This window comes from Anarhichas minor, unplaced genomic scaffold (genome assembly GCF_050575085.1).
Source record: "Anarhichas minor isolate MPS153535 unplaced genomic scaffold, ASM5057508v1 ptg000013l, whole genome shotgun sequence".
Taxonomy (NCBI): domain Eukaryota; kingdom Metazoa; phylum Chordata; class Actinopteri; order Perciformes; family Anarhichadidae; genus Anarhichas; species Anarhichas minor.
In genome coordinates this window covers 1,121,847-1,134,276 of record NW_027466459.1, presented here as the reverse complement: position 1 = coordinate 1,134,276, position 12,430 = coordinate 1,121,847, and positions in this window count along the sequence as shown.

The window sequence follows — 12,430 nt, the reverse complement described above, 5'->3', positions numbered from 1 at the left end:
AACAATAGTGTTTAAGAAAACACAAAGAAATACATCAATAACGTTCAGGAAGAAATCACCAACTCCAACATGCGGTCGGAGGAAGTCCCCATCAGTTTGTATTGGGCTGAAGTGATCCGATAGAGCAGGGGTGTCAAACTCAACTTTTCGATTAATCGGTGCATTGTTTGATGCTATACAGTTCGTGATATAGTTTAATCAAAGTCGTTTTTGTGTTCACAGAAATGTTGCTGTTCGCACTGATATTTCTTGTTCCACTGTGTTGTGCTGTTATTTTTAATCAAAAACGCTTGCATGAATGTTGATTTTAAAATGACAATATTTCGTCATGAGAGAATTGGGACCCAGAGGCGCACGGCGGACAGCCAGGAAGAGGCTGCCGTACCGCACTGGGTTTTCAGGTTCCGAATGGTGGGCGCTGCCCGTTGGCGCCGGACACGCGCCGCGAGCGCACCCCGTCGTCAGGTCCGTCAGGATCCTTGGAACAGTCCGCGGGGCAACAACTCAGGGGTGGCGGGGGTAAAGGCGAGGCAACGCAATCCGACCGAAAAGGCCCAGACTAGAGGTTTGAACGCGGGCGCCCGAAGATACTCGGAGGGTTGGATCCCCCGCTCGGCTATAGACGAGACTGTTTACTAGTTTCTTCGCGGAGAAAAATGTACCATTAGAAATGGTGTCGGTGACAACAAAATGTCTACATTACCACTGGATCATTCAGCAACAGGCGCTGTGTGCAAAAGTAACCGGCTTTGATCATGTGATGACTCCTGTCGTGAAGATCATAAATGGCATCCGCTTCAAAGCCAAACAACACAGGACATTCATAACTGATGATTTTGTATAAACATGGGACAGAGTTGATTTGTTGATCATGATTTGTTCACAAATGTTACAAAAGTGGTGGTTAGTACCAACGAGACATGATTTGAAGATATGACAGTTAATGATTTCATAAAAAATGTTAGAAGTGATAATTTTTACAAAAATATAACAGGTGTGATTTTGAACCAAATGCTACAAATGTGCTTATTCATACAAAACTGTCAAGAAAGATATTTACAAAAATATCAGAGATGTGATACTTCTGACTTTCAAATGTTGAAACAGAATAAGAGAAATAAATGTTTAAATATATCTGTTTCCTACCATCATGTTGTGGAAATCATTGTTAATAATTATTGTGAGGAATAATTAACATTGACATGTGATCAAACAGTCTCTTCACACATATTATTAAAAGGTGATCTGTGCAACTTTCTTATTCAGGAAGATTGTATCAAATAAGTAGCCCTTCGTACTACTCGGTACCCTTGAAGTAGCTCTCAGTTTAAAAAAGGTTGGTGACCCCTGCTGTAAGGACACGCAAAGTAAGTGTTCACCTTTCTACTACTAGATGGCAGTATAAGTGTATTTAAACCATATAATTATACATATTTACCTCTGCCTTTGTTAATTATCTAGGTTATTGATACAGATGTATTTAATGCTGATTATTTCATGTTTATGGTTAATTTACATTAGTTGTATACATCATGTATTTACATGTTATCTATGTGTCATTTAAGAACTAAACATACCTACATGGAAGAGTGATCATGTGTTGATCACGAGGCAATAAATAATGACAATTGAAAAATAAAGATGTTTGGTTTATTCTTATTGAAGATTAAGCCTAATTTACCTACCTCATTGATTTATTTGTCACACTTAAATCCTGAATTGAATGGTTAAACAGAAGAGGTCAAAGGGCCGAGATGAGAAGATATAATGCTGTGGTGCATAGTGAAATACAATATTAGTTCCTCTTTCGTTGTAAATTTGATTAATTTGCTCTATCATCACGAAAGGCAAAGGTCACATTTTGCCTGAGTACATTGTGTTGGCCTTTATAGGGGTTTAAATGATCAGATCCCCTTCCAAGGAGCAGGTGCTTGTGATTCTATACAAGCAGTATGACGCGTGCCCTTTAAATAAAGTTTGGAATTTGATGTGGTACGTATTTAGCTTTCAAGTCAAAGTAGTAAAGGAAAAACTAAGTTTGTTAGTGTAATGCAGGCACAGAAAACACATTTTGATAAGTGTAACCACAAATATTAACCATATCTGATGTAATTGATCTTGTTTTGAACAATAAGATTAAACAATAATGAAAAGTTCAAAAACATTTATTAAACTTATCAACATTAAAACAATATACAAAGAACTCAGATTATTTACAATATAAAACAATATCAGCTAAAACTGTCACAGCTCTGTCACTTCTATCTAGCTTTTTCCACCTTTCACTCACCTAATCAGTTCATTCAGTGCACCTGCCAGTCACACTCACCTCATCACCTCATCACTCTCACTCTTCACTATTTAAACACCTGCCTCACACACACTCACTGCCAGATCGTTCTCTGCATTCATGCTAAACTTTCCCGCATTCACCCATGGACTGATTCCCTGTTGCCGACCCTGCCTGTTCCGGACTACCGCGCCTTGCCTCTGCCCTGGTAACTTACTCAGCCTTTCTTGACCACGAGAATCCTGTCGCTGATTCTTCCGGAGAATATTCTGCCTGTCGGGTGTTGAAAATAAAGAACTTAAATCATACCAGTCCTGGTGTTGTCGTACTGCTCCTGGGTCCTAACTACACCGTTACAAAAACAAGAACAAAAAAGAACAATCTTCTGAAACTTCTTGAAAACATCACAACCTGATGTTCTTTAAGATCTGGTGATTGCTGGGTATGAACTAGTTAACCAACATTTGTAAAACCCAGAAGACAAGAGAGCAGAGACAAGCTTGACCACTTAGAAAGTCGTATGGTTTTTACATAACAAACATTCATTGTGTGTGTGTTAGTGATTCTGCATTGTAAAACTCCATCCTGGACTAATATAAAAAGGTTCCGAGTCTAAAATCTGTCACTACAGTATGACTTTTATATATTCAGAAACAGCAGATGGCACATGAATAACGAAGCTTAAAATCCAATTACTCCAAGTACTAGGACAAAAGTGCCTTTAAAAAAAAAAAAAAAAAACTTTCAATAAACCTGCTGCATTAGTGAGCGGTGATCTGACCTTTCAGAGACAAACAAACCGACCGTGGTACTTTGTAGATATCCATTTCTTAAAAACAATTGAGCTTAGTTGAGCCATAGCAGCACATGCATTGCCAACACCCTCACACAATGTCAACCATTCAAACACACACACACTCGTGTGCATCATTTTAACTGGACTTTTGAGAGAATAACAACACTTTTCCAGTTAAGATATTTTTTAAATCTGTCGATACATAAACTGTACGGCCATAGGAGTTCCCTTCTATAAATATATCTGTCTCTGAAAACACTATCATGAACTTGAAACAGTTGAAAACCAAGGTGACTGGAAAATAAAAGTATTTATGAATACAGCTGTTCAATCCCGTCGTAGAATGCAGCAAAAACACTGACCAGTGAAAGTTCTTTCTTTGAAAAAAAAAAATCAGAAAGACAAACATGTCCCTATGAAAGAAAGGTCATATGGGTTCTTTAAACAAAACAGAAAGAAAAGTGCAAACTGTCTGACAAAAGTCTGACACCCTCTGAAAAAGTTGGTCAAATAGGATATGTTTTTCTTTCAAAACATGTCAGAGCTCTGCTTTTTGGATATGTTATAGCCAGGCCCAAATGTGACACATTCATAATGGTTGGCACTCTCTACCACTGATCATGCCTTCGTGGGATGCAGGACAGCTCTCAAACCAGAACATGACCTAACCCTAACCTCAACCACTCCCAACCCACCAAGACAGGTCCAGACACTAAAGCCAAGCCCAAACACACCTCTATCCTAACCTCAACCACTCCCACCAACCAAACACACCCACAAACAGCTCACCACATACAGACACTTGGAAAACATGGATCAGGCTGCGCATTCACGCTTCCCAAGGTCCTACCAGCATCAAACTGTTATCTATATACCCGCAATCACCCACTTAGTGGGGGTAGAGCCAACTTGCAAGGCTCTAGGGCCTACCCAAGTAGGTTTAACTAACCGCAACTAGTCGTACATGTGTCGTAAAGCTCAGGGTGTGTAAATAGCTTATGGTTAGGTCCTAGGCAGCAGCTAGAGAAGCCAAACTTACTACGAAGGTGCTAGGGCATGCTAGGAATACACACACCGACAGGAGGCTAGCACCAAGTAGCCAAGAGCTGTACACCATCTAAGCCTCTTCACCATATATGGTGAAGGGGATTTATTACCCCTTCCCAAGGTCCTAGAACCTCAAACTTGGTACCAATCGAACCACAATGGCCACATTAGGGGGGGGGGGGGGACCTCTCAGGTCCCCAGCCCAAAGCAATGGGAGTCTATGACAGCTATACTAAAGGAACAAGCTAGAGCCACAAAAACTTGACACACACGTAATCTGGCTTAATACCAACACACACAGCAAGTTTACAGGAGGCTAGCACCAAGTGGCCAACAGCTATATACGATCATCACCAAAATAATCCAATGGGGCTCTATGGCAGCCATACCAAAGGAAGCAGCTATATAGATGCCACATTTAATACAAAGGTCCTCTGGTGTGCTAGGAATGCACACACCAGGTTTACAGGGGGCTAGCACCAAGTGGGCAACAGCTATATACGATCATCACGCTAAAAGTCTGGTATCCTTGCTATTACCCAACCCTAACCCTAACCCTAAGCAAGTTTGTCTCCAACACATAGTTCTTTAAAACCTACAACAGTAGGTCAATTTTAAAACGTTAACGAACCTAAACCAGTTCATTAATTAACATTCCAAAAATAAGAAAATATTGATATATTGATTGATTCTCTTTTCCCTTTTTACCGTTACCCACATCTTTGTATGCATCTCTTCTTCAATCTTGCCTTTTTCTCATATTTCTCAAGTGAAAAAGCAGCAGTGTCCTCTGCCTTTTGGAGAGAGAAGTGAAAAAACTTACAGCACCTGGTATTCCCAGGCGGTCTCCCATCCAAGTACTAACCAGGCCCGACTCTGCTTAGCTTCCGAGATCGGGTGCGAATTTTTGTCTTTTTATTATCAAAAATAACATATGTCATTTTTTACAACACTCAAATGACAAACTTTTTTTTTTGAGAAAAAAAGTTAATAGACTTACAACAGAGAATAAAATAACCCCTCAAAACAAACAAATTAAAATAAACTCAACATTTACCCAACCCACAAAACAAATCAACGAACTTAATCCTCCCCATAAATCAAGCGACATAAACTACAAATACTGATAAATCAGACAAAACCAAATCAAAATAAACACCCAGAAGTACATAATCACACTCATAATCCATATTAATTCAACCCCACTACTATACTACCTCCAAAAAAAATAAAGCAACCCCAAATCAACCCCAGCTATACTACACCCTTAAAAATTAAACTCCAACCCCCCTCCCTCTCCATATTTACACAGTTTTGTTTTATTTACAAATAATAGCTCACACCACTCCTCTCTGCAGGCATGCAGTAGTCTCAAGTGCGCCTTCAGCATGTTTTTAAATAACTCTTCGATGTTTACCTCTTTGCCCTCGAAGAGGGCAAAGTTGCGCCTTAAGACTACTGCATGCCTGGCAAAAGAGAGGAGTGTGTTCGCCTGCACCACCCTCCCTCCCCCGTCCTTCTTGGGCAGGCCGAATAGCCATACCCACTTCCAGTCCTTCAGCTTTTCTTTCTCTATGAGACACAGAGCAGACAACAAGTTTAAAACAAGCATTTTTAGTTTCGTCAGGGCCGGACAGAGGAGGACCAGATGCTCAAAATCCTCGTCGGCCACAGACTGCACAGGTCCGCAAGAACAGGAGCTTGTGAATCTGATGCAGGACGATGCTAGTATACATCCTCCTGTGCCTAAACTTAAAGTCATTATTGAAGACAGAATGAGGGATGGCGGGAATACTAAGGTTCCCCCAGATTGTGCTTACGTCATTGTCTGGAAAAACAGCCGACCACCTCATTTCTGCCACGGGTTTTTTTATGAGCTTCACCATCAGAATATCGTATATTGTTTTTGTTTTTATGTTGACCAGATTTGTTGTTTTATCACCTAGACACAGGAGGACGTTTACAGCATCGCCCTGCATCACATTCCTCTTGGTTTTGAGTGCCCTCCAGTCCCTGCGGACGCACTCTGACAGGCTGCAGCCCAGCCCCTCTATTACACGGACCTTAAAAGGTCCCCCCCGCCCTCCTCAGTCTCATTACAGTTTTTATTTTTTCAAATACAACACAACCCTCCCCGCTCCCCCCTCCTCCACAGACATCCCCAAGTGTCGTCAGGCCCGCCTCGCGGAGGGCCTTAGACACCATGGGTCTGCCGTTGTGAAGGAAGAAAGGGGAGTTTAAAAAAGGTAACCGCATCAAATGTCCTTTATGTTGTACGTCATATGTTGTGGTAAAGCGCTTTACCGCCTCCGTCACACGTTGGTGTCTAAGACTCTTGATCTCTGGGTCTAAACTTGCTCTTCCGGAGTGGGTTTGGGACTTAAGATTTAGTTTGAACCTAATTCTCTTTTTAGGGTGAAATGTCTTCTGATGCCATGACTCATGATTTTCTGGATCAAAGCGTTCTATGTCGTTCGCAAGAGACTCAAGCTGACGGATACGCAAACTCTGCGCGCGGAGAGGGCCTGGATCATCAAAGTGGTCTGGATTAACATAGTCGTTTAAGACGACATAGCGGTGAGGACGACTAACCTCTCGACGTATGGGGGAGGGGCTCCATTTCAGGTGCATGCATGGACTACACGGGATGTTTTGTTCACCTGTGGATGTGGGTTTGGAACCACTAATGCCACTCGGGGCCTGGGAGTAGTCCCCCCTCCTGTCAAAATGCAAAGTGGGGAGTGGGACACCTGGATCAAGCACGCGAGCAGACTGGGGTGCTCGGTCGCTGTCCCTGGTGGTGTGATGAAGAACTACACCACTAGACGCTGCTAAGCTCCTAGCAGTGGTCTTCAAGGTGACTGTAGTGGCTTGTCCACTCAGTCGAGCCTCATCAAGCCTTTGGGGCAGGGCTTGTCTGACTATGTCAGGGAGGAGGCCTATCATGGGGTCGGGGATTGCGACAGCAATACTTACCTGACCCCCCTGTGGTTCTTCATGCCAGGTCTTAGTGCTTCTCTGAGCAGCCTGGAGTTGTGCACTCAGGGTGTTACTCTCTAAAACTTCAGAGGCTTTCGCTACCATGATGAGCTTAATAGCTCTTCGGCAGCTGGTCCAGCTCTGTTCGAGAGACCCGGGCTTCTTGTGGCAGGGCAGTTGTGTCCTGCTGCACAACATGGTAGCAACTGAGGGGGCCAGCAACTGCATCTTGTAATGCAGGGTTGTCCGACTTCTGTTGAGCTTCATGCTCCTAACCTGGGTTTCTGGTTGCACGTTTTACTTTTAGTAAGTGGCGACACCCAGTGGTGTTATTTACTTAATGTGAGCAAGGGACTGTTACGGTTATTAACGGGTGCACAGTGAACTGCCTAGTCTGTGACTTACAAGTTCGACTGCTATATGCTAATTGCTGTTTTGAGGTAGACAGTGAAATGCTTAGTTCTGTGACTTACAATTTCTACCGCTCTACTGCTTTGCAATTGGAATGCAAGTGGTCTTAGCACTTCTGGCTGGTGACAGCTGTGTGTTGGATTTATGAGGACTCAAAAAAAACAAAATGAGTTTGTGTTACAATTAAACGATCAAATTTACCACAACAGCTGAGTGTTTGTTTAGGAAATTAAACGAGTAATTTAACTTACAAAATCAAAAGAGGAATGGAAAAAAGGAAAAAATTAATTTTAGAAAAATAAAATTATTCAAAAATGATCAAAGTCAATTCTGGACTAATGTACATAAACACTGTGATAAAGCTGGTATAACGTGGCCTCACACGGGGCACCATTATGTTGGGAACGTAAAGGAGCGTGTTTGGGTTATCAGCATCTAAGAAACTAAATTCTTGACATCAATAGAATTATTAATGTCAGTAACAATTATTAATGATTATTAATAATAACGGGGCACCACCCTGCGAACAGGGACCAATAACCAAACGATAAAACTAAGTCTCATAATTAGTGTTCACTCACAATGTCAATAGTCTGAGTACTATTACACATTCAGAGTGAAAGTGAAGGTTTAAGTTCGAGCACAGACCACATATACAGCTATTATCACAACACATGCACAAAGTAATCACAGACAGCTGCTCTTTAAAATATAACAGAGATTGTTACGTTCTAATACTAATGATCTAGTCAACTAATATCTAAACTAACAACAACTATACATTTATGAGCATGCTATCTAAAATCAACAGACTATTGAAAAGAGGGGGGGAGTGTGTGTGTGTGTGTGTGTGTGTATGTGTGCGTAGGGGGAGGAGCGAGGGAACAGCTCAGCGACGTATGACGTAGTTGGGACGTGGTGACGTCTCTCATGCGCGAGACTCAAAATGGGGCGGATAGCCAACAGAAGACCAGACGTCTATACGTGCCGGTAGCCATTTAGCACGTAGCTACATTAGCTCAAAGCTATATGTGTGTGTGGATTAGTAAAAGAGAAGGTAAAGGAACAAAACAAAATGAAATAAAACAAAAGATTAAGATCCTCCGCGCCGCACTGGAGTTCGGTAAACTGTTCTCCCAGCCAGAGGAGCAAGAACCGGGCTCTTTGTCACAGACGCGGTTCCGACCTCTGACCTGAGACGCAGTCCCCGACCTCACTGCGGCTGTCTCGACACGAATCACAGTAGCATGGAATACACGCTACTTCTACACAACCCCAACGATCTCAGCGATCGCCAGTGTCGGTGATCATAAAGCATATACCACGTTATAAAAATGAACAGTACTTTAAGCACACGAACAAGATAAAATAAACACAAATTAACTCTCTCTAACTCTGCCCAGACTCTATTTCGCCTTATGGTACGATGCACTCGTGGTGATTGAGGGGGGGGGGTTCTTCTGAGGGGTTCTTCTGAGCTTCGTTGGGCCCAGGCAGCGCGACTGTGGGCCGCAGGAGGTGTTCTCTCGGTAGGAGAGATTCGCTGTCGTCTGGATAAGGGATTTTCACGTCCTTATGTCCGGAGCAAACGAGGCGCTTGGTGGAGAGTGGAGAGTGGAAGTTCTCTCTCTCTCTTTCTGAAGAAGTCTTGCTTCTTCACTTCTGCAGGAATACAAGGGTTCGCTTCGTGGATACGAACAAAGATAAAATAGACAGTTTGGTGAAGGGTTAGGGTTAGGGTTAGTGTATGTAACAGGAAAGTGCTGAAAGCTGCAGATATTCATGAACATGACATCAGACTGTGAAATCAACTGTCTTGAGGAAGTTTTTTGAAGAAAATCTTTGAAACTATGCTTACTTTCACAAAATCAACTTTTGGCCTCTTCCAAGCCTGAAACGTATTTTAAGAGCATAAAAGGCTGAGAATGTACCCTAAACCAGTAAAGGTGGGTAAGCAGGTTGGAATGAAAACATCATGAAACAGTGAAATCAACTGACCTGAGCCAGTTTTTTGAAACTATGTTGACTTTCACAAAATCCACTTTTGGCCTCTTCCAAGCCTGAAATGTATTTTAAGAACATAAAAGGCTACATTAAACCAGTAAAGGTACGCATCAGGTTCTAATGAAAACATCATGAAACAATGAAATCAACTGCCCTGAGCCAGTGTTTTGAAGAACATCCTTGAAACTATGTTTACTTTCACAAAATCCACTTTTGGCCTTTTCCAAGCCTGAAACGTATTTTAAGAGCAGAAAAGGCTGAGAATGTACCGTAAACCAGTAAAGGTGGGTGAGCAGGTTGTAATGAAAACATCATGAAACAGTGAAATCAACTGCCCTAAGCCAGTTTTTTAAAACTATGTTTACTTTCACAAAATCCACTTTTGGCCTCTTTCAAGCCTGAAACGTATTTTAACAACATAAAAGGCTACATTAAACCAGTAAAGGTAGGTACGCATCAGGTTCTAATGAAAACATCATGAAACAATGAAATCAACTGCCCTGAGCCAGTGTTTTGAAGAACATCCTTGAAACTATGTTTACTTTCACAAAATCCACTTTTGGCCTTTTCCAAGCCTGAAACGTATTTTAAGAGCATAAAAGGCTGAGAATGTACCGTAAACCAGTAAAGGTGGGTGAGCAGGTTGTAATGAAAACATCATGAAACAGTGAAATCAACTGCCCTGAGCCAGTTTTCTGAAACTATGTTTACTTTCACGAAATCCACTTTTGGCCTTTTCCAAGCCTGAAACGTATTTTAAGAGCAGAAAAGGCTGAGAATGTACCGTAAACCAGTAAAGGTGGGTGAGCAGGTTGTAATGAAAACATCATGAAACAGTGAAATCAACTGACCTGAGCCAGTTTTTTGAAACGATGTTGACTTTCACAAAATCCAATTTTGGCCTCTTCCAAGCTTGAAACGTATTTTAAGAGCATAAAAGGCTGAGAATATACCCTAAACCAGTAAAGGTGGGTAAGCAGGTTGTAATGAAAACATCATGAAAGAGTGACATCAACTGCCCTGAGCCAGTTTTCTGAAACTATGTTTACCTTCACAAAATACACTTTTGGCCTCTTTCAAGTCTGAAACGTATTTTAAGAACATAAAAGGCTACATTAATCCAGTAAAGGTGGGTACGCATCAGGTTCTAATGAAAACATCATGAAACAGTGAAATCAACTGCCCTGAGCCAGTTTTCTGAAACTATGTTGACTTTCACAAAATCCACTTTTGGCCTCTTCCAAGACTCAAACGTATTTTAAGAGCATAAAAGGCTGATAATGTACCGTAAACCAGTAACGGTGGGTAATCATCAGGTTCTAATGAAAACATCATGAAACTGAACTGCCCTGAGCCAGTTTTTTGAAGAAAACCTTTGAAAGTATTTTGATTGTCACTAAATCCACTTTTTTTTTTTCTTCCAAGCCTGAAACATATTTTAAGAGCATAAAAGGCTAAGAATGTACCGTGAACCAATAAAGGTGTGTAAGAATCAGTTTCTATCGAAAACATCATGAAACAGTGAAATCAACTGCCCTAAGCCAGTTTTTTGAAACAATGTTTACTTTCACAAAATCCACTTTTGGCCTCTTTCAAGCCTGAAACATATTTTAAGAGTATAAAAGGCTACATTAAACCAGTAAAGGTGCCTGAAACGTATTTTAAGAGCATAAAAGGCTGAGAATGTACCGTAAACCAGTAGAGGTGGGTAATCATCAGGTTCTAATGAAAACATCATGAAACTGAACTGCCCTGAGCCAGTTTTTTGAAGAAAACCTTTGAAAGTATTTTGACTTTCACAAAATCCACTTTTGTTTTCCTTCCAAGGCTGAAACGTATTTTCAGAGCATAAAAGGCTAAGAATGTACAGTAAACCAATAAAGGTGTGTAAGAATCAGTTTCTATCGAAAACATCATGAAACAGTGAAATCATCTGCCCTAAGCCAGTTTTTTGAAACTATGTTTACTTTCACAAAATCCACTTTTGGCCTCTTCCAAGCTTGAAACGTATTTTAAGAGCATAAAAGGCTGAGAATGTACCGTAAACCAGTAAAGGTGGGTAAGCAGGTTGGAATGAAAACATCATGAAAAAGTGACATCAACTGCCCTGAGCCAGTTTTTGGAAGCTGTCTACTTTCACAAAATCCACTTTTGGCCTCTTCCAAGTCTGAAACATATTTTAAGAGCATAAAAGGCTGAGAATATACCGTAAACCAGTAAAGGTGGGTAAGCAGGTTGTAATGAAAATATCATGAAACAGTGACATCAACTGCCCTGAGCCAGTTTTTGGAAGCTGTTTACTTTCACAAAATCCACTTTTGGCCTCTTCCAAGTCTGAAACATATTTTAAGAGCATAAAAGACTGAGAATGTACCGTAAACCAGTAAGGGTGGGTAAGCAGGTTTTAATGAAAACATCATGAAAGAGTAAAATCAACTGACCTGAGCCAGTTTTTTGAAACGATGTTGACTTTCACAAAATCCACTTTTGGCCTCTTCCAAGCTTGAAACGTATTTTAAGAGCATAAAAGGCTGAGAATGTACCGTAAACCAGTAACGGTGGGTAATCATCAGGTTCTAATGAAAACATCATGAAACTGAACTGCCCTGAGCCAGTTTTTTGAAGAAAACCTTTGAAAGTATTTTGATTGTCACTAAATCCACTTTTTTTTTTTCTTCCAAGCCTGAAACATATTTTAAGAGCATAAAAGGCTAAGAATGTACCGTGAACCAATAAAGGTGTGTAAGAATCAGTTTCTATCGAAAACATCATGAAACAGTGAAATCAACTGCCCTAAGCCAGTTTTTTGAAACAATGTTTACTTTCACAAAATCCACTTTTGGCCTCTTTCAAGCCTGAAACATATTTTAAGAGTATAAAAGGCTACATTAAACCAGTAAAGG